Genomic DNA, 24,693 nt, shown 5'->3' with positions numbered 1-24,693 from the left:
AACAAGGAAATTAGTATGGAGGGGGGTCATTATTTATCAATGAGAAGAGAAGCTATCACCCTATCATAGAATAAGCCTCTCTCTAGAAAGGGGTGTTTCATAGGAAGATTAGCAAAAATCAATGATGAAGGAGGTCAGTTGTTTTGAGAGGTTGCCACCTGCACTGTCCACTTGCACTGTCCTACAATATCTAGTGAAAGTATGGGATTTTAAAATCAGGAAGGTGTATTGGGTTTGTATTGGTAAGGGGTTAAATAACGTAATTTTTAGAGTTATTTTCCAATATGTAGTAAAATTAAGGGTATTTTTTAGGATGTCACGAATGCATGTGCTATGTCAGAGGTTGATTGAGTGAAGCCCCCTGTGGCATAAGCTAGATGATTTAGAGCTATGGGAAGCCAACATTTGGGCACTTGAGGTGACATTTAATTATAATGAGATGGTGGGAATGAGCTCATTTAGGAGAGAATGGGAGAAATGGTTGGTCACATCCTCAGTGCCCCTAGTGGGAATTTACAAGTTTGATTATTCTCTGTCACTCCATTCTTGGCGTGATTACATTGATTAATGGCTATATTCTGGTTCTTGGTGATATGAAAATCAATATCAAATTTAATTTCCTCTGTTGGATGATGGAATTTATGCCTTGAGGTTGCAAGACTGGTCAACCTCGTCCTAGCTTAGGTAGCAAAGGCCTTGGGGTTTCTCCATCTTCTTTGTGTTCTTTCTATACCCCAATTATGGTTTTTTAATTTTGATTTGTTTATATGTAAGTACTTTTCTAAATTATGGGTCACTCCTCTCTGGTTATACATAGTTTCTACAGAAGCCACACTCTATGAATGTTTATTTAGGTCTCCTTTCCTCTATTAACAATGAAGGATATCTCCTATTAGATATCATTTTTTGGGATTCAGCTACGTTAAGTAATTCATTCATCTATGACAATTTCCATGAGAGGTAGTCGTAACTGACTAATTTCTCATGATTTTTGAATAGTCCACTTAACACTCATTGCATCGAGTGATTCTCACAGGGGTGAAGAAGTGGGATTGAAACTAGTGAAATAAATCACATAACATCAATCATCATCATGTGTTCTCCATCATATTTGAAGCACAAAATAACGCCCATCATGCACTTAGGTTTCTTGGCGAGCTCGTTTGCCTCCTCCCAAGGACAATTTGCTTAGGCCATGTTTTGCACACTGACATCTCAAGTGAGTGCTATTAAAACTCCCTAAAGGTGAGATGCCATGTTCCCCAGCCAATGTGCTAGGTGGGGTAGTTGCATCCTGTCACCCCTCTAGCAACCCACACCGTTCTTCCAAAAACGTCACCTTGTTCGAGGCAAATGAAATTCTAACTTTAAATATAATTTTCAACTAAATTTAAAGATAAATAATTTGAATATTATTAATTTAAGCTTTAAATAATAATATCTTTTTCTTTATCTAAAAAATATTTACTCTCGTAACCTTATCACAACCTACCCACATTTCCCTTTAAAAAAAATAAAACTAAATAAAAAAAAAATAACAAAACATTATCACACACGATCCGTACATATTTTATATTTAATAAAGAAAATCAATCAATCCATGAATATTATAGTTTTCAAGAGTGTAAGATTCGAGAGTGTGGGAAAAAATAAAGCAAATGAGAATGCTGATTATTATAAAAATATTTATAATGGTTAAACTATTAATTTAATTTTTGTTAATATAATTTGATAAATTATTAATTTCAATACCATTTTTAAATATTAATAATCGTTAGATTACTCAACCATTTTAATAAATTATTAAGATCCACTCGATTTTCATCCTACATTCATATAATATCTATAAATATCTAATCTTTAACGGTAAATACAAAAGTTAAATCAAATCAAAATGTTACCATTTTAATAAATTATTAAGATCCACTCGATTTTCATCCTACATTCATATAATATCTATAAATATTTGATCTTTAACGGTAAATACAAAAGTTAAATCAAATCAAAAATTAACTTGGTTAAAAAAGACTTTATTCACATGTAAAAAAAGTACAATAAATAAATACAGAATACATATCCTGTCACATCTTTACTTTAGGTGGCTCTACGAAACAAATAAATCTCGAAGGAAGTAATGTGGTCGAACTCAAGGTGAGGTTGACCATGCCTCCAACAGTAGATCACGTGTATAATATATGTTCACTCACGGACTCCACCGAAGATAGATATTAGGAAGGCTACAGGAGTCCGACCACTTATCTTTTGGAGGCTCTAAAGATGTGGAGGTGGGACTCCATTAACGCTTCCTGCCCGAGGACAGGATTATCTTGAGCATTTTGGCTAAGGCCACAATCTAGGGATGATTTGGGATTAATTTTCGACCTGCGATGTTGGTCGGTGCATAAATTAATCCCCATGCATCCATAAATTGTAATTCAGTCGAAAGTAAAACAGAGAAAAACGGAGTACAATATGAATTTGACTTCAAGTAATAAATATGAGAATTGCAAGTATCTTCTGAAGAATTCTGCCCTGCTGTTGATAACCTCTACTGGATATCCGAATTCGAAGCAAATATTGATGTGCTCACCTACTTTGCTGACATTACACTTGGTCCTCTGTTGCAGAAGCATTTTCTTCTGATATGCCCTTCAAAGGGCCACTAGCTATCCTTTTTTTGGCCTCGCGAAGAGCTTGAATTAGGTCCCGGAGGGCAGTGGTGGGATGGTCAGCGTTCTTCATGAGATGTTCGGTTACATCCGCAGGTGTCATCTGAGCGGCCTCCATTAAATCTTGGATGTCGGGAAAGAGCTCGTGGTCTGCAATGGAGAGATAGGTGCTGGCGAGAATCTTGAATGCCCCAAAAGTGCAGAATGAGAGGAGAATGTGTTTGTCCATGCGACCAGAACGGAGAAGCGCGGGGTCGAGCCTGTCGATGTGGTTGGTGGTGAAGACGAACAATCTCTCGCTTCCGCAACACGACCACAAACCGTCTGTGAAGTTCAAAACCCCGGAAAGGGTCACTTTGCTCTCCTCGTTTTCCTTCTCATCCGGCTCCAACGCTTTTTTGTCCTTCTCCTCATCTGTCTCTGCCGCCTTCTTCTTCTTCTTCTTGCGGTCCGAGAGATCGAGAGAACAGTCGATGTCTTCTATCACGATTATCGATTTGTTGGTGGTGGCGATGAGAAGCTTCCTCAGTTCCGTGTTGTTCTTCACTTGGGTCAGCTCCAGGTCGTAGATGTCGTAATCCAGAAAGTTAGCCATGGCTGCAATCATGCTCGACTTGCCCGTTCCAGGGGGCCATAGAGCAAATAACCTCGTTTCCACGCCCTCCCAACTTGCCTGTAGTACATCTCTCTCCTCGAGAATCTTTGGAGGTCTTCCACAATATCCTGCTTCAGATCTGCTTCCAGAGCCAGAGTATCGAAAGTGGCTGGATGATCGAATACAACAGGTGTCCACGGCCTCTTTCGATATTCATAGTCCTGGTAACTGGATTGATTGATGTAAATCTTTCTGTAGCGGCTTCTAATCTCCAGCGCTTTGGCTTCGTCCATGATATGGGGAAGATACTCATCGAATATCTTTTGTTTGTGTTTCTTGTGAAACGTCAATTCGTAAGAGCGTTTCTCATCGGAAGAGTTCCGGCGGAACATCAGCTGCTGTTTGCGCTCACTGCTGCGGAACACCCACCACAGTTTGATGCCCTCATATTCATCTTCGATCTGCTCGTTACTACCCATGCTGAACGTAAACTCCTTCTTATTCTGAGGCTTCTTCAGTTTTAATCTCTTGGCAGCAGAAGACGATCTTGCGCTCAGGTAAGTCTGCACTGCCTCGTAAACTTCGCTCACCTTTATGCCATCGTTTTCCTCTATCACCACTGAGATGTAAGAAGACAGTATCCCTATGACCTTGCGCATCCATTTTGAAAACATATCGTAGAACTCTGGAGGCAGGTATTGCTTGGCTATGGTACGTATGAATATCACAGAAGCCATGATCGACCCCAAATTCGACCACATCTCCATTTTCCGGAAACCAGGAAACCCCCAAAAGAAATATTAAACGCCAACCAACTCGAGCCTCTTAATCAGATGAACTCCGCCTGGCTATTTTGAATAGCCTTCGAGTGGAATATAAAAGAGCTAAGAGCTCAGAAAGTGCATTGAAATTTCTTCTTGGACCATGGATTCATTTTCATTGGTTAGTGGAATATAAAAGAGCTCAGAAACTGCTTTGAAATTTCTTCGTGGGACATGGATTCATTTTCATTGGTTAGTGGAATATAAAAGAGCTCAGAAACTGCATTGAAATTTCTTCTTGGACCATGGATTCATTTTCATTGGTTAATTACTACCATGTGGTAGGTTATACTTAGATTCGTTGAAGAGTCAAATCGTTAAATAAATAATGGTAGTTTTAGGGATGATAGTCTTTGGCGCTGAAGGTTATGTTTATTTGTCCCATTGAGTTTGGTCAGGCTAAAGATAATAAGAGATTTATTGGTCGGCTTTTTGGTTTAACTGTTTTGAGATTTAATAATAATATGTGTATGATTAAATAATAATATGTGTATGATTAATATGAATGTTATTATTATTATGTTATTCTCATTAATTATCTATGTAATTATATAAAATTATATAAATTAAAAGGTTAGTAATATATATTAAGTATCAAAATACTTATTTTATGATATATTTCAAGTTGTGAAAATTTAAAAAAATCATCATATTATGGAGGTAGTTGAAGAGGAAGCATAGGAGGTGTTGCAAATAGGCCAAATCTCTCATGCATGTGGAAGTCAATATGCTCTACTCGGGCCTCCAAGTCTCGTAGACGGTCATTGGTGCAATGCTGGCTCCGACAGACGTTTTCCAAGTGTTCTAAGATTTCACTTTCACTGAATTGGATATCATTCATGTACGCCACCAATTCATTTATATCTTCATATTGATGATGCCTAAGAATGTCAAGGTTGGCTTGGACTCCTCAGAGCTACTCAACAATCGATTGCAATGTAGTTGGTGCATCCACTAAACCCAAGGAGCGGTCACGGGTATGGGGCCTCTTGCCCCTCACGCTCCTCGCTTGCCGAGTCAATGGTGGATGAGCTTTGACTGTTGGGTTGGTGCACTACAGGGCCTTGCGGCCCTCCTCTGCGGCGAGGCCGACTTCGCTGATGAGGCATGGTTGGCGGCACAAGACAAACTTTGAACGGGTGCACAGGAGGGAACCCAATAGCCCATAAGGAGTTTCCCGCCGAAACACGGCCAAGAGACCTAAAACCCACCACAGGCACAATGAACTACACCCAAAGGAAAGACAAGACTCAAACTGAGCACAGGTGGCTTGACTAATGAACAACCCCAAGCTAGAATCACCACCCGAGGAGGAGAGGCTCGACTTCAATAATCTAAACCACCTAATTCGCCAGGCCGACACGCCAAAGATAACCGAATGCTACCATGACTGAAGAAACTTTATGACAGCCCTCAGGTAGAGACCAAAGGACGATGGGGCCAAAAAAAGGCTAGACCAAAACAAGCTTAGAATAATAAGAAAAGCGGGGGAAAGAAGATGAATAGACTCCCAAAATGCATGGCATTTACCAACTGAGGTCCGAGCATTAAGACCTCCCCACCACCGACCCTGAAGACCCCCAATAGTAGCCACTTCAATTGAATCCCACACCCAATAGCTTTCACAATCCCAATTTCTCTCACCCAGAAGAAGCAACAACAGCCATGAACCATACCCACCCAAAACTAGACTAACATAGAAAGACCATAGGCAGGGAAGCAGGGATACCTGTAATGCCCACGGGACCTGACCGAAAGGAACACCAAACCACCGATTATGACCAGGGCTTCTGCAATCAGAACCAAGCTCGCAGCAATACTCTGAAGTTCTGCACAATTGCGCCCCAACATCCCAAATGAAGGCCCATGAACCCACCTTGGAACCCGCTACAACATGACTAGTTACCTCTGCGTAACGTCGACTGCCCCATATCCCTGGCGAGTGTGCATGGCAATCGATGCTCGAACTTGCCACCCTGCAACCCACATTCATCGCCCGAGACTTATCACCCTTTGCTTTAGGCCTGCTCTGCATTATATCAACCACAAATAATTCTCGATTATTCAAACGATAGATGTCCTGTCTCATTACCCCATCTTTAATCATGAAGTTACTTGCCGCGTGCCTCATGGGGAGATCCCCGAGGCCAGTTGGCCACTTGTTTGCCCACCCCCATCAGAGATATTATAGATTGATGTTAATCAACATTTACGAGCCATTTAATTAGAGTAGTCTAAGGAGGGGAGGTTTTCTCTTGGAAAAAATGGAAAATCCAACACAATTTTGAAGAAATTTGGTAGAAATTTTTAAAATTCCTCGTTACAATTATTAAGCTTTAGAATTTTGGGTGCCCCATAGGTTCTTGATGGTGATGAATCCATTTCAACCATTAAAAAAAAACAATTCAGACACTCCCACAGTTGGATTTCTTGAAAAAAAATCGTTGGATTCTAACAAGAAATTCATCATTGGGGCGAAATCGTCGCCTCATTAGACACCGCCCATTTAATTTATATGGTTGCTCTGGTCTAGAATATTCCATCAAGGTTATATCTCTACCATCCACCTAATAATTATTGATAATTAAATTAAAATTCTTGAAGCCCATTTCCAAAATATACATGCTTATATGTATATTATTTTTTCTTCAATTTTTATTTTTACATTTGATATCAGAACATGATTTTGGATTCCTGGGAATGTCTTTGTTGTTAAGGGTTTGGCTTGTTTTAGATATGCGATAGTTGGGAATGTCTTTGTTGTTAAGGGTTTGGCTTGTTTTAGATATGTGATAGTTGGGAATGTCTTTGTTGTTAAGGGTTTGGCTTGTTTTAGATATATGATAGATTTGTGATACACTTGTTCAATGGGACCTCTCTAGTGGTGATCCTTGTATTGAAAGAATGACCAACAATTGGAGAGTGGAGATGGAGAAGTTTAATGGACAAATTTTTGAACTATGTGAGCTCTAGATGGAGGATCTTCTAGTAGATACAGCATGATAAGGCATAGTGGGTGGTTATTGACTCAAGTACAAAACTCATTGTTGTGTTGAAAGAACAACCAATACATTATAGAATAAAAATAAAATGATTTAGTAATTCCATTGTCAAATTCTATGCATTGGAGTTATTGCTTATGTTGGAGTATAAAAAATTGAAGAGTAGAGATTATAGACCACGCTAGAATCAAGAGATAACATGAGATTATCACGGAGATGGCCACATGAAGCCCAAGAAGGTCTTTAAGATCTTAGTAATAAAAAAGTTGCACTGAAGTGCAAACCCTAAATAAAACGAGGTTGACTAATTTTATTAAGTTAATAACAAAATAATAATAAATATTTTAACTAATTATCTAGTTTAGATTTTTTAAAATAAAATTATGTGTATATTATTATTAATTATTTTTTCATGCCTTTTTATTTTTTTATATTTTAGAAAATAAAATATTCATATAATTGTGTTGAAAATGAGCAGTGGTTTTGTCATGGTTGGTCCGACTACTTTTATATTTTATAAAATAAAATATTCACATAATTGTGTTGAAAATGATCAGCAGTTCTGTCATGCTTGATGCCACTAAGATTTATGAACCATTTTATAACACACAAATACACAGCTAAAACCAAAGCCAAATTATAAATAAATTTCAAATATGATAGGCATATGAATTATTAAGTTTGGTTAAAGCCCCGGACTTGACTCTGACTTTAAGAAATGGACGGCTCTCACAAGCAGACGTATTTATTTAAAGAGGGGCCTACTCAAATTCGACCACAGTTCACAAGCATGCTATTGTCCTACAAAGTCAGGATATAAGAAAACTCAAAAGTGAGATTGGGTTCCAATTTCCAGCGAACGCCCTTTTTGGTTCAGTGAAAAGAGACAGTATCACAATTTCAAAAATGAAATAATAAATTGTGTACTTAAAGTTGTTTTTATTGTTTAAATATAATAATATAATTTTAAGTGAAATGGTAATTATATTATTTAAAATATGTTTTTATTGTTTTTTTTTTAAATATAATAACATAATTTTAAGTGAAATGGTAATTATATTATTTAAAATATGTTTTTATTGTTTTTTTGTTTAAATATAATTTTAAGTGAAATTGTAATTATATTATTTAAAATATATTTTTAATGAATAAATCATTTTATAAAATGTGTATTTTTTAAATTATTATTAAATTAAATAAAAATAATAAATTTTACCGACCTACACAGACTTTTATTGTTCCAGCAGAATAAGAAAGAACCGAGAATTTAAAGGGAAATTTGCTTTGGACATCCATTTAATTGTGGCGTGCTGCATTTCAAATTAGCCGTTGGACAATGAGACATTTGTCATTTTCCTCCCATTTCATTAAAATCATTTCGTTAAATTATTGAGATATTTCATTACATTCATTTCGTTTGTCGTGAATTTATCCGTTTACTTCTTTCCAATTTTACGTGCACTTGAAGTATGCTTGTTTTTGAATTTCATGCGTCAATGAAGAAAGGGAGGTGAAGTTACGCCCGGTATTTTTCTTTGGGTTCAGTGCCGACTTCACGTAAAGAAAATCTCTCCCACATGAAATTCTATCGAGAGTGGTCGTTTGAATATATATTTTAGAATAGGCCCACATTTAATAGCTATAGTTATAGGTAGGGATAGAATTTGATGGTAAATTAATAATTATGGGGTGATTTGTATGTTAAATATAGTCAAAAATATTTTTATTAATTTTTTAAATAAAATATTAGAGTTGTTTTAGAATGGGCCCACATTTAATTGTTATAGGTAGGGATAGAATTTGATGGTAAATTAATCATTATGGGGTGATTTGTATGTTAAATATAGTCCAAAATACTTTTCCATTAATATTTTTGTTAATTTTTTTTAATAAAATATTAGAGTTGTTTTAGAATGGGCCCACATTTAATTGCTATAGGTAGGGATAGAATTTGATGGTAAATTAATCATTATGGGGTGATTTGTATGTTAAATATAGTCAAAAATATTTTTCCATTAATATTTTTGTTAATTTTTTAAAATAAAATATTAGAGTTGTTTTAGAATGGGCCCACATTTAATAACTATAGGTAGGGATAGAATTTGATGGTAAATTAGTCATTATGGGGTGATTTGTATGTTAAATATAGTCAAAAATACTTTCCCATTAATATTTTTGTTAAATTTTTTTAATAAAATATTAGAGTTGTAGAAATAGTGAAATTTAATAAGATATTAGAGTAGCAGAGAAATAGTGAAATTTAATAAGATATTAGAGTAGCAAAGAAATAGTGAATTTTGAAATTCTTATTTTCGTTATAAGATGTCTACTTACCACTCATTCTCTAAAGTGCTAACAACTTATAATTAGCAATTGCCCCTAAACGAGTAATAAGAACATCATAAAGTGCAATTTGTCTAGTTTAGTTAAAATGTATTGGAACACCCACAAGTTTAATGGAATTGTTGGCATGAATTTTGTGCAGTGCAATGATGCTTACTAAACGTTTTTATAGATTAGAACTCGATTGCAAGATACATAGGGAACTCCAATGAGATTTTAAGTTTGACAAACTAATATAGTAATGTGAACAATGTAGTAGAGTAATTTGAGGTTGCAATATCTAATGATAATTTAAACAAATATAACATTGTAACAATGTAATCTAGGTTGAACAATTGCATCAGTGTATAGTGCTTGTATATAGTTTACAATGTGTAGCCGTGGTTGACAATGGTTGAGTATAACTAACGATGTTTTCCAATGGTTGAACATGATTGACCATTTTCACTATGATTAACAACGAGAATGGTTGAGTACAACTAATTATGCTTGCCCATGGTTGACCATGTTTGACTATGATTAATAATGTTTAAACGTTAGAGAAAATTTGAAGTAAAAAATGAACCTCAAAATAAATATGTACAAACAAAATTCACTTTATGAGAACCAACCACATTTTAGGGGACACATCGTTGAGACGACATTACTTGAGTTAAAGGTACTTACTTGTCACATTCTCAACGACAGATAAAAACTCATAGTTAATTATGGTAGTGTTATAAATACTTTTAAACTGATAAAGTAAAATACTCATAATAAAATCCATTTTACATTTTTTGAATAAAGTAGTATTATTGTCATTTTCATATTTTTTTGAAAGAAACAACACATATCCTTACACAATCTTCATGTTTTTTTTAAAAGAAACAATACATATCATTTTCAAATGTTGAGTGGATAAGAACATTGAGCTATGTATAAGAAGAATATGAAAAACTTTAGGTCATTTTTCTATTGTTATAATTTTAAATGAGTACTATGAAAAACAAATGATGTATCATAGATTGAGTTAATTGTTTTTACAAGATTTAAATACGTGAAAGAGAGATTGTAAATGACTACAAAGGGTTTCAAATGGTTTTTTGGAGGCAGTTGACTATTGAGAGGAGGAGGTCGATCATTAGTGGCAATAAGGGGCTTTCAAGGGCTTTTTTCATGCAGTTGAAACTAGTAGTAGGGACATCTTGATTCCAGATTCATATCCGCTTTTGAATTCGGTCATATTCATATCTAGCTTCACTTCGCTCAAACTAGGAGGAGAAACAACTGCGAACGAGCACCTCGAGTTGTTTAGGACCCAGATTTGAGCCTTACGAACTGAATAAGCATCACCCGCTCATTATACCATTGAACTCTCTTCCGAAATATTCTCAGGTAAGTACAAAAATGTTTCCCAACTATTGCTCCAGATATCTAAGTAGCACATTCCAAAGAAATTAGTACATCCTTAAAGTATCTTTTGTCTACCCTAAAAATATCCAATTTAGTGGTGTGTTATACATCCTAAATATGAACAAGCAGATGATCAATCCTCGCAGAGGATACCTACTTTTTATTGTAGTTTTGTTAAATCTTGGATTTCCATTCATTCACAAAGTTAATCCTTTTATGGTGCTATAAGCATAGTTGATCCACAAGGAGAGGCACTAGGTTTTATGGTGTGTTGGTTAAGGATGTCTTTCACTTGCTACTTAATTTTCTAACTTTACAATAGTAATGTTCTATATAGATCAATTTTTAGCCATGAGACTTAGGCATGAGGTCAATCTCATGTTGAATTGTTCTTATTGGGGGAAACCCTTTGGCTCAAGGAAAACACTTTTATACTACACTGACAAATTATTGAACTGTTTCTTTTTCTATAATGTCACTTTCATTAGATAAATTTTGAGCTAAAAAATGGGCCTCAAAACAAAAATGTACAACAAAAATCAACCTTATAAGAACCAATAGGATTCAATATGATGATGTCAACCATAGGGATGATTCACCATTTTTGGAGTAAAAAGATAAAATAAAAATAAAAAACTACTTATTCAACTCGCATTTTCAACTTATCTCCCTATGATTTTACTCAAATTTCAAGAGGGAACACTCATTATATGCGCAATTTAATTTTGCATCCAAGGACTACCAATGTTGCATAGTTTTGATGGACCCTACTACACGAAAAATGTGATATACATGAAAAACGTGATTGCAATCACATTTTTCATGTATTTCACATTTTTCGTGCAGTAGGGTCCATCAAAAGTATGAAACATGGGTACTTCTTGGATTTAGAATTAAATTTTGCATCCAATGAGTTCTATCGCTCAAAATTTGAGTAAAATCATGGGGAGATAACTTGAAAATATGAGTTTAAAAAGTAGTTTTTTTCCCTTTTCCTCCAAAACTTAATGAGGTAATCTAATCTTATTTTATTATTTCCACTATTATTTATAATATCCTTTAGGACACCCATTTTAGACCTCAGAAATTTCTCTAATGATGTGTCTTCATTTCATGCATTGATTATATCTTAAGTTTGATAATCATCAAGACAAACTTTTTGCTAGCTTTGCTTATGCAACTGATTTCAAGGAGATTTTCTTCTAACTTCATCAGGTAAGCTTGCAATCATTTTTAGCCTATAATGCATGCCTTAAGAAAATTTCCTCTCTATTCCACCTATAAGTGCACCCAACAATTTTCTCATAACATCAAGGGGCACATTGATTGACCATTGATTAGTTGTATTAACAATGTTTGTGGTTTCATGTATATTTGTGTGTGTAAAATTCTAAGTGCTTCGACCAAGTCAGGCCCTACTTCATTAAAAAAATCAAGTTAGATGTGGACTTGAACAAGTCACTGTCAAGTAGACACCTCAGCCTGCCAGTGTGGCCTAGGCAAAAAATCAGTTTTTTTTTTATTTTTATTTTTTTATTTTTTTATTTTTTTTTAAATCTAACCTATAGAAACCTTAAAAATACCATCCTAAATACCTTCATTACCTTTCTTACCTCATTTCAATTCTTAAAAATTACAATTGAATTGTTGGGATTCTGGAGATAAAACTTCGCGTTAGTATGGTGTTGGACCTGATTTGGCAACTAATAGAAAAAATCAGAGGGGAATTCGTATATGATTATCTTTATTGGCCTAGAGAAGGGGTATCTTAACACACAATTTCTTCAATTCTACCATAAGTTCAACCTCTTTTGGTGTGTGTTAGCTAGGGTGGATCAACCTCTCAGTAAAATGAGTTGGATTGACTTGAGGAACACTCTCTTCGTTATCTTCTTCAAGCTCTTCAGGTGGAGAAGGTGGGTGTTATCTTCAAGACTAAGCAGGATAGGATGTCTCTCCACTATAGACCTGTTGTGCTTGCATGTTGTTTGTGTTTATATTGGTTTGAGCAGTCATTTGAGGTTTCTTAGGTGTAGGATGAGTGAGTTGTGGTTGAGGTTGGGGTGGAGGCATTAAATCAGGAGGTTGGTTGAGTTGAGGCCTCCACCCTTGTGATGGGTTGCCCCATTGAGAAGATTGGGGTGGATATGGCTGAAAAGGATGGTTGACAGATTGAGGAGGATATGGAGGAGCATAAGGCCAAGAAGGAGGTGTGGGCTAGGATGGATGAGTGGAAGAGTATCAAGGTTGCAAAGGTGCATTCTGATTTGGATTGTAATAAGAGTAGTGTGCACCTTGCATACCTTGTTGATATGGTCGAGGTCCTTGAGGTATTCTTTGATTGATGAAGCAAAGTTTCTCCGACTCACCTTTTTCCCCTTGGTATAAACTTTTAGTCCTGGAAAAGAAGGACATTTTTCTGTTGCATGATTTTCTTCATAGACTAGGTATACTTTTATGACATTCAATGGGAATTCATTCCTATGATGTCTTTTAGTGCATCTAGGGCAGAAAATAGCTAGTGACCTTTCTACTTCCTCTTGATTTCTTTTGATTTGCATGGTATCCATTTGCAACGAAAAGGTATGCAACATTTCACTCTTGAAATCGTCCAACATGTTCCCTATCTCATTTTTTATGGATGTTGCGGAGGGAGAGGAACTAACCAAGCCTTTACTAGCTCTACCCTTCTTCTTGGAAGCCCTAGAGTGATTCTTGAATACAAGTTATTGTTGCTAGATATGTTTCAAGCTCTCTTATAGATTCGTTGGTAAGTTGTATGTTAATGAAAATGCCTGTTACCGTCCCACAAATTCATTTGTCTTGACATTGTTTATGTATACACATGTGAGGATCATTGCGATTATATCTTTAAATGTGCAACATATGAATCATAGTCTTCAGTTCTCCCTTTAAACCTCATTTCCTCTTGTAACCCAAATAACGTAGAAATCCTTACTGCCTCGAGCTCTTTGTGTTCAACATTGAATTATTGAGGTCTTAAGCTCTGTGTGATGATTTTCTCTCCTCTAGTATTCTCTTTCGCCCACTGTAAAATATTATTAAGATGTAAGACCTGGAAGCTCTCGGCCTCCACTCCTTTGATGATTATTTTCGGGATCTGAATTTGTGAAGAAGTATTTGAAAACCATGTCTCATTCATTTGGATTAATGAACCAACCTATTTCCTATATACATATAAACCTATAGAACCATAGGTGATGTCTCCAACATATCCAAATCTTTTGAGACACACCATTTTAGATGTGCCTAGGCACTGGTCTTGAAGCAATCCAAGGCTTTCTCTAGGTGATACAACACCTTTAACTGGATTGGTTAGTCACATACTTGATATTATGAACATCACATCATGCAAGGAATCAAACTCATCAAAATGACACAATAAGCAATCACATCTTTGAACACCGATATACCCTGAAACCCAGTAGGGAGAAAACCAAAAAACGTTTGATTTTATTATTAAATGTTCATGAGGGTATTTGCCCCTCATCAATGGCTATAAAGGAGTCCATTCCTTGACCATTTTCATAAAATATTACAAAGAATATCATCTCAAAAACAACATAACTTGTTATAAGCTATTACAATCATTATGATATCATTTATCCACAAACCCTTGAGCATTGTGTCTTTAGGGCCTGGTTCTTGCCATTAATGGATTATCCTACAACTGGGATTCCTTCAATCTATATAGACCACTAACTTATTGTCTGCCATAATGGTAACTTAATCTATCTTTATATGTTGCAACATTTTTATGCAACTTAGACTATTGTTAGCAACCTTTGATATCATTATTAAATCAAGTATTAATCAAACCAATCTATAAATCTATACTAGTGGTGCTTCCCCATCTATTCATGTACATTCATGAAATGCAAAAAAAATATCACGACATGTTTCCGTTAACAACACTGCATATGAATTAGTTATAAGCGTATAGCTATTAATGCATTTCTATAAACAAATACCACATTAACTAATATTCCCCTTGCATAAGCACACATTCTTGAAAGACAAATCACTACAACTGTCCAAACATTTGTTTAAAGGAAACTAACGCATCAGTTATGATCTTCGTGCATGTGAATTACATCAACTTTATCAAAATAACTAGCCCTTCAAGTATTACTTTTGGTGCATGAAAATACGTAAAGAAAGCTAACACAATGAATGTTGTTCCTATGCATATACTTTCCAAAAGAATGCTTAATAGAATAGTGTTGGGTTGTGTTATATTCTTTCCACGAGTAACCCACGTAGTGAACCGGGGGGTTGGAGCCCCCCCTTCGTTGCGCTGATTGCGCAGCGGCGGGGTCATAGGGGGGTTTGAGGGGGGTGGGTAGCCCCCCTCTGCGGGGTCCGGGGCAACACCCTGAGAATTTTTTTTTTGGACCCTATATCAGGTTGGGCGAACCTACCTATGGTTTTTCGGTCCATGGTTTTGGACGCGATGGTTTTCAGTCCATGGTATTGGATGCTTCGGCATGTATAAATATGTATTGTAACATTGAAAGGAATATAATGAAAAATCAAGTTGGTAGTCCCGGTTTTAGGATCTAGGGGAAAATGTCTGTGTATATGTGTTTTATGTGTTATGCTCTCTCATTGTTTATTTTCTGTGTTTTAGAATTCGTATGCAGGTAATTTCTGTACAGGGTTAAAACCTACAAATAGAGCATGCAAAGACATGTTTCATTTTTGAGGAAATATAGCATAATAGGGCATGCAAAAATATATTTTCTTTTCCAAAAAACTAATGCAATAAAGCATACAAACACATGTCTTCTTTTCCAAAGACTATACCAACATTGCCCATATATATATATATATATATATATATATATATATATATATATTCCAAGAAAACCAACACATTACTATGGTTTTTGTGCATGTAATTCATCTTCTTTCCTAAAGAATCTTTTCCAATATAGGCTAACACAACATGCTAACATTTCCCACATACAAATGCATATTCTTTCCAACGCAAGATAATACAAATCTTGCATTCCTATACATGATCTTATTCCAAAAGAAACTAAAATAATAGTTATGATAGCATAAAAGTAATCAAATATTGTTTTTTCTCAAGAAAGATAGCTCAGTAGTTCTTCTATCCATGTGAAGACCATATCTCTATAACTCAATGACTAATCTTTGTGCATGCAAGAGCTTATCATAATAACCCTTCTTAAATGTACGCAACACATATTCCCTTCTCTAGAATTCTACCATCATTAGTTATTATTTTCATGTAAACAAATACATACTTATTTTTCAAAAAGAAGTTAATATAACTTTGTTTTTCTATCTTTCTACATGCAAGTTTCTAATGCTTCCCTTTTGAAGAAATTACCATAGATAACCATCTTTTAGGCATAAAACCCAAACAAAAATAACAAGGTTAACTTAACCTTTTATGCACCTAAATCAAGAAATTAACACAATTCATCTAGCCATGCAATCTTTGCAAGAGATTATTCTTTTCAAGAAAATTAACATGATAAGTTTCTTTATATACACACAAAAACATATTTTCTATATCAAAATGACTACTCTTTTGTGCATGCAACTTGTACTTTTTTTTAAACATAGTGACCCTTACTTCAATGCACATAATATTTTTAAGAAACAAGAATGCGTTCTTGTTCTTGTATGAACAAGGTTCATATGCATCTCTTAAGAAAAAAGTCTTTATTTTCATCAATTCATGTACAAAAATCCCATGCAAGTCTTTCTGCACTCAAATCCTTGCATTCTTCAAAAAAACAACATGGGTAATATATGCATATAGATTCATGAAACCCTTCCAAGAAAATTAATCTATCTTTTCCAAGAATATGATAATGTATGCAAAGGCATTTCACTTCGAAATCTAATACAATGATGCATGCAATTAATATTTTCTTTTCAAGAATTAACATAGAAATTTATTTCAAGAATTCTAGTATAATGGATATTATCATTGAGCACATATTGCTATTAAGAGTATATAGGAATCATGCTAATATCTCCAAGAAAATTAATAATCTAATTTTCTCTCATAATTTCTGGCAATCTTTTCTTTAATGATATAACTTATTTTCTTTCTCTTTTCACTAGAAAAGTTTACATACATTTTTTTCATGAAAAATATCATGATTTATTTTAATATTTTTGTGTGCAGGTTTCACTTGTGTTTTCTTTCCCAAAAAACAACATCCCTAATTTATCTTTTACCATGCAATTTTTCTTTCAGTATAGTAATATGATTTCTTTATCTTTTACCATGCAATTTTCATTCAAAAAGAAATATGGTTTCTTTTTATTTTACCATGGAAAGTTAACATGCATTCCTTATGAAAAGTAGCGTGTTTTTTTAAATCTTTTTATTTGCATGATTCATGTGCATTCTCTTTTCAAGAGAAACAATGTCGCTGCAATATATATATTTTTAATAAAAAAACATGGTTTCTTTATTTTTGATATGTAAAGTTGTCATGCATGTTTTTAGAAATTATTGCATAGAAACCATGCAGACCCTTCCAATGAAATAATTAATTCCTCTACACAAAAATCTCTGCAACATTCAAGAGTCTAGAGAAATAATTCAAATGAATAAAATAACCTATAATTCCTTGCACAAAACACATGCAATTTCTTTCCAAAGAAAGTCATGGTTACTTGTTTTTTGTGCACAATAACTATGAAGTCCCATGTGCATACCTCATATTCAGGAATAAATTTTGTTGGAGACACAACATTCCTCACCAAAGTTGTGATGATCAATGCCTTGAGACTTCACATGATGAAAACTCTAGTAGATGAGGATGAAAGTTGTTTTTCCAATTTAAGAATGAATTTAAAGAACCTTTCAAACTTTCTTTATCCCAATGAGTTATAGTTTTCTTTATTTGATTCAAATTAGTTGCCAACTAAATCATAACGGTTCTTGTTTTCAACCATTTTGTTAAACATGGTAAAAATGATCTTTTCCATTGTGAATGTCAACGTAAATGTAGTTTATAGGGATATTACATACTCCACCCTTGAAGTAAACATCGTCCTCGGTGTTTATCATTAAATTTTACTCATGATATAATGATATAAATGACCAAAAGAGAAAAAAATTCCTTTAAAATGAAGGATCTTATTTCTTGGCAATATCAATAAGCCAAAAAAACTAATGTTTATCAATAGTCATAAGCATTTACAACTGCAAAAATAAGCAAGTTCTACTTTCCATCACATATTCATTATTCAAATTCGTAAAATACAAAAAAAAAATCGCTATATAATCAACTTACCATTACTTACCAATTACTCTTGAAAGTCATGGTCACTTTTATGCAAGTTTTCTAAGAATGTTTTGATAACCCATCCACACTCCATGGCAAGCAACTTGTAATATATGACTAACAAATCCAAGATAATCATATTAGTCACAACATTTTAAATCAAATGAAATACTTTTAACTATCAATCAATTATGTAATGTCAGGTGATATTTCAATCGCAGTACTTCTACAAGTACTTATAGAGCACCAATGCTCTAATCATCAAAATGATAAATCACTGCACCATGTGCACACTGTCTTAGCTCCCACTAAATACATCCACACAATACTTCTAAAATTACTCAGAGAGAACCTAACTCTCTAATAATCGAAATGATCAATAAATGCACCAACTTCATACTATCCTAGCCCCTGCTAAGACATTGAAAAGATTTGTAATACAATAAAAGAACTTATACCTCCAGTAATTTCTTTCCAAGCACTAGGCTCCTTTTCTGTCAAGATGTACATAAAATATTTACACAATCATATAGAAAATTCATTTTAATACAACACATAACTGATTAGTTAACTTGTTCCTCTATGAGAACAACAATGGGAAAAAGAATGCTCCTCCCAACCAATGGGAACTAGTTTCCACAACCAGATCGAGCCATTTTAGCATCTAGACGTTTCTATGACTAAGACCATACTAGGTCCATTATGGAATTCCATTGGCCAATTAGCTCAGGAATTACAATGACCACACAGGGTCCAATATAAGATTCCTCTTGGCAGTGTCCTGCCTATTCCACCAACAACGTCTCGTCTATGAGGAATTTTGGCCCTCCTCCAACAGGCCCCAAAAATCAACAGATTTGCCTCAGGATTTTTCTGCTCTCACCATTTTTGCCAACTCTTGTCCCACACAGAGATCATTTATCTATAGGGAGAGGAAATCTAGCCAGGAACGTGCCATCAACCCCTTTGGGTAGGCAACCACCATCAACCTAAAGCCTCTTGGTCTTTCACAACTGTCCACAATTGTCTGACATGTGAGATTATCTCTTAACACTTTATCCGACAATAATTTACATATTGAACCATATGAAAATTATCAATAAAGAAAAATAATTTTTTTTGTACATCATACATTCATAGTTGACCCTCAGCATGTGTCTACAATATCTAGATTGACAGGAAACATAACTGATATACAGGTGGTGTACATTATGATTTTTCAAATAGCATAATAATGCATATCATAACATTATAATTTCTCATTTATGGTTGCAATTTGCATTGCAACATTTACCTTCACAGGTTCTCATATTTCCATTAAGCTACCCCTGCTTAATCCCATCAACAACATTACTCATAAATTGCATTGTTTAAACAAGTATTCACTTTCCCAATCATTTTAGTTTCATGCATACAATACTGTTATGCATAAATGTATATAAAAATATTCATTAATGTGTAAATTTAATAGTTAGGGTAACAATCTAAACATTTCCAATTTCCCACAGTGTACTGTTACCAATAGACCAACACATGAAGTAACCACCATAATCACTTTTTTACAACTTGCAACAAGATTTATTCAAATCCAATTCATGCATATAAGTTTTAATAGTTAGTCATGCAACACTAAATAATCAATGCTACCAACCATCTTAATGCAACGATGCCAAGACTAAATCAACAACTAGCTATTATAGTCAAGTCTCACTACTCGACTCATTGTTTATTTTTAACATATAAAGAGGTTCTTCGAAAGTCCTTTTAAAACAATCTATTGTCCTCTTCAAGGAAATTCCCCATATTTTACATTCATGCATTAAAAGTAGTGCATTGTAACTTTAGTCATGTTCATTAAATGTATCATTAATATTTTCATATTTGCAAAGGTTAGTAGTCAATTTTCACTTTCACTAGTGAGTACTCAGGATTGTTCATAGGTGAAATAGAGGTTTTATTGTCTTTTATGAACATCAAGATTCAAATGGCATGAGCATATTTTTGCAACAATCTTTATTACTTACTACTCTTCAATGAGGTTATAAACATGCATCATGCATCTAAGGTCAAAAGGAGTCTACTGCATATATCAATATGTAATTTTTTAGAATAATACCTCAGTTGTCGCCCACTAGTATCATACCTTGAATTCTTTTCTGCTTATCAATTCCCAAAAGGCGTCAGCGCTGTAACCTTCAACTTTGATACCACTTGTAACATCCCCGGTAACCTTGCATGAAAATGTATGGAGTTGGATTTTTTTTACACAATTTACCCACAAATAACTATCCAAATTACTATTCTAGATTCTTCATTAACCATTAGATATAATCTTCATCATTACATAGAGTAACTCTAGTAATGGAATAGTAAATTACATAACCATTAACAACCACTGTTGTAGCATATTAACATAAAATTTTGATGTAACCTTGTAAGGAATGATGTGATTAGTTAGTCACATACTTGATATTATGAACATCACATCGTGCAAGGAATCAACGCCATCAAAATGACATAATAAGCAATCATGTTAAGTCCCTATACTACTAGTGTAACCCCTTACTGTGATTAGTGAAACCCCCTTATTGTATTATTATGCCCATATAGTCCCCATGTTGTTATTATTATGCCCCATAGAAGCCCACTATTTTTATTGTTGTGCCCTACAATATTATTGTTATGTAGGCTCTGATTGTATTGGGACCCCTTAGACTCCTAAATATAGAAAGGAGGTCTTTAAATGTGTATCATCAAAGAATTGTTTATTTGTTTAATGTAAAGGAGGCTTCCCCCTCAAAGAGGCTGATTTTGAAGTCATTAATCTATCTTTTCTATCTTTTTGTGAGTTGGTTTCGTAACGTTTTGTATCAGAGCTTTGGATTCTAGGGTTTAGCTACCCCAAACAGGCCATCGTGGAATTTTTTCTATACTTTTTTTCTATGAAGTTTCAAAAGCTAAAACAAAAACCCATTTGAGAAGAAAACGTTCTGAACCTTGGGTCCAGATTTCAGATCTTTTCTCGCTATATTTGTAGAGATATGATTTGAGAAAGTTAGGGTTTTTACAAGATCCAAAATTCCATCTCAAATAGGTTATCATGGAATTTTTGCTATAATTGGTTTTCTATGAAGGTTTAGACACTAAAATTAAAACCCATTTGAGATGCAATAAGCTCAGGCCTGAATTTCAGATCTTGTGTCACTCTATTTTCGGCGATATGGTCCAAGGAATTTAGGGTTTTTGCCGACTCCCAAATTACATCCCAAATAGATGACCTTGGGAAAATCATCATAAATTTCTCTCTGAGGATCAGATTAAAATTTTGTAAAACGTTACAGAAAGGATAGATTGTAGCTTTTTATGTATCGATTTTCGGTCCTAAGATTGAAACAGTGACACGTGGAACTTCATACAAATTTGCTCTATTGAACCAGTCTGTAATCAGGTCATCGTGGGAGATTTGACATAACTCTCCCTTGGAGAATCCAATATTGATAAGACTTGCGGGGTTGGAAGAGGACTCTGAGGGCTACTGTGACATACAATTTTAAATTTTGGAGATCCGAAATTACAGAGATACAACAGATTCAATATCGAGCTCCTACAAAGTGAAAAAAAGTGTGTAGTTTTTTTAAAATTTTGCATAAGTTTGGTTTTAAAAATTAGTTTGAAGGAATTCAAAGGGCATAGTGAAGAATAATTATCATTAATTGATGTCCCGAAGAAATAAATGGAAACACCTAGTAAGTAACCTGAAAGCTCTAACATGACTCATGAAGAAGAGGAAGAAATGCAACATGATATATCAAAATTATGAGACCAAGTGCAACAAAATTCACTCTCACAAAAAGTAACAGAAGCTAAGATGGATGGTTTAAAGAAAGGTGTGGAAGCTAAGATGGATGGAGTGGAAGCTAATATGGATGGTTTAAAGCAAGGCCTGGAAGTGAAGATGGATGGTATATAAGAAAAAATTAAAGGCAACATGGAAGATTTGAAGGCAAATTTGACAAAGTTGCTACAAGAAATACTTACTAATGGTGAAATGATAGTAAAGGAAACTCATGATGAGAACAAAATAAATTTTAATCATGATTTCATAGACTCTAACATTGGGTTGAAGACCCACCATGTTCCAAAGATCAATATGAGGAAGTTTAATGGCAAGGATCCCGTAACATGGATATTATAGATGGAGCAATATTTCAATCTCCATAATGTGCAAAACACGCAAAAGGTACGCATTGCAACTTTATATTTGGAACCAAATCAGTTTGTATGGTATCGATGGATTTTATCTCGTAAACAAATTGTCACTTGGGAATTTTTACGGAACAAATGATACCACATTATGATCCTATAAAAAGAAACACTTTTTTTAGCCAATTGATAAATCTCAAACAAAAGGGTTTAATGATGGAGCACATTGAGGACTTCCAAAAATTGAATATAAAGGTAAAAGATATTCCAGAGGAGCATAGGATTGATGTGTTCATAGGGACTTTAAAGGATAACATCCAACATGAGGTTCGCTTATGGGAACCTGATTCATTGGAGAAGGTATTCAGGTTGGAAAGAAAAATGGAAATCAAAATTATGGCAACAAAGAAGCCTACCACTCACAACTATAAATATGGAAGTGTTGTTTCCCCTAGCCTTCCACAACCTACAAGGTTGACACCACAACAATTGGAAGAAAAAAGAGAAAAAATGCTTTGTTACAGTTGTCATATTAAATACACTAAAGGTCATAAGTGTGTTGAGAAGAAATTATTTTACATAGATTGTGAAGAGGAGGAAGAAAAGGAACAAGAAACGTCAAAAGAAGAGGATATACGCTAGGAACAAACCCTAGAGAAAGAAGAAATGAATCCAACCATATATTGTAATGCATTGGCCGGAATTACCACTCCTTAAACTATCAAGATAGAAGGACATATCAAGAAGAAAGAGGTAATAGTGTTGATTGATTCGGGAAGTACGCATAATTTTATTCATTGTAAGATATCCAAGGAATTGAATTGCTTCCTATATCCAGCACCAGAGTGTCAAGTGATAGTTTCAAGTGGAGGAACCATAAATTGCTCTGGAAAGTGCTATAATATCAAGCTATCCATGGGAGAATATGTATTGAATAGCCCAATGCTTTCCATTCCTATGGGTGGTGTTGATGTTGTACTAAGAGTCCAATGGATAAAATCCTTGGGGATAACAACTTTTACTTTTCAAGAACTTTTCATCAATTTTTTTTTGGAAGGAAAGGATTTTGAATTAAGGGGTATCATAGTGAAACGGAGAAAGATAATCATCTCTAGTAGAATGACAAAGATTCTAAGGAAATAACAACGAGACGTAATTACACAATTATGTTCGCTAGAGGTTCCCACATCGAAATCATCTATTTCTCTAGATCTCCAAAAAGTCTTGGACAATCATTCCAAGGTATTTGAGACTCCCAAAGACTTCCCACTTATTCGTGATCATGATCATTCTATTCATTTGATTCCAGGAAGTGTTCCTCCAAACATCAGGCCTTACAAATATCCTTATGCCCAAAAGAGTGAAATTGAATGTATGGTTGCAAAAATGCTAGAGATTGGTATAATTCAACCTAGTCAAAGTTATTTATCTACTCCAATAGTGTTGGTGCACAAGAAGGATGGATCATGGTGCATGTGTGCAGATTATAAGGAGCTCAACAAGCTCAATATTATAGATAAATTTCCCATTCCTATCATTGTTGAATTATTGGATGAATTGTATGGATCAATTTACTTCACCAAGTTGGATCTTCAGTTAGGATATCATCAAATCAGAATGAAGATTGAAGACATTCCGAAAACAACATCTAGAACACATGAGGGTCATTATGAATTTCTAGTCATGCCTTTTGGCCTTACTAATGCACCTTATACATTTCAAGGTTTGATGAATTCCATTTTCAAACACTTAGAAAATTTGCATTAGTATTTTTTGATGATATACTAATTTACAACAAGTCTTGGAAGGAACATGTTCAACATGTTGACAGGGTGCTCAAACTATTGGAAGAGAAGCAATTATATGCAAAAAGCTCCAAATGTTTCTTTTGAGTACAAGAGGTGGAATATTTTGGTACTTAGTTAGCTCATAGCTCATCTTATCATCCTCAATCTGATGGAAAAACAAATATAGTGAACAAATGTTTAGAGGGATATCTTCATTGCTTTGTATCTGATAAACAAACACAATGGCTCAAGTGGTTTCCTCTAGTTGAATGGTGGTATAACACTTCCTTCCATACTGTAGCAAAAATGACCCCATTTATGGAACTTTATGGATATCATCCACTGTCCATCACATCATCTTTAAAAGAAAATTCTAAGGTTCAAGTAGTAGAAGATCACATCGACCATCGACAACAAATTCTCAAACTCTTAAAGGATAACCTAACTTTGGCGCAAAATAAAATGAAATAACATTTATATCAACATCACAACGAAAGAAGCTTTGATGTAGGTGACTTGGTATTTCTACGACTACAACCATACAAACAAATATCCCTCAAGCTAGCTAAGAAGGATAATA

The 24,693-nt window shown here is 34.5% G+C and overlaps 1 pseudogene; it reads right to left on the bottom strand.

Moving 5' to 3' along the window:
• Positions 1 to 2,039: 2,039 nt before the first annotated feature.
• On the bottom strand, positions 2,040 to 4,363 carry LOC149218513 (AAA-ATPase ASD, mitochondrial pseudogene; annotated as a pseudogene).
• Positions 4,364 to 24,693: the final 20,330 nt, after the last annotated feature.

This window comes from Pinus tabuliformis, chromosome Q (genome assembly GCF_031772625.1).
Source record: "Pinus tabuliformis cultivar Carrire ecotype Pingquan chromosome Q, CPIR1, whole genome shotgun sequence".
Classification (NCBI taxonomy): Eukaryota; Viridiplantae; Streptophyta; class Pinopsida; order Pinales; family Pinaceae; genus Pinus; species Pinus tabuliformis.
This window is presented reverse-complemented; position numbering and strand designations above follow the sequence as displayed.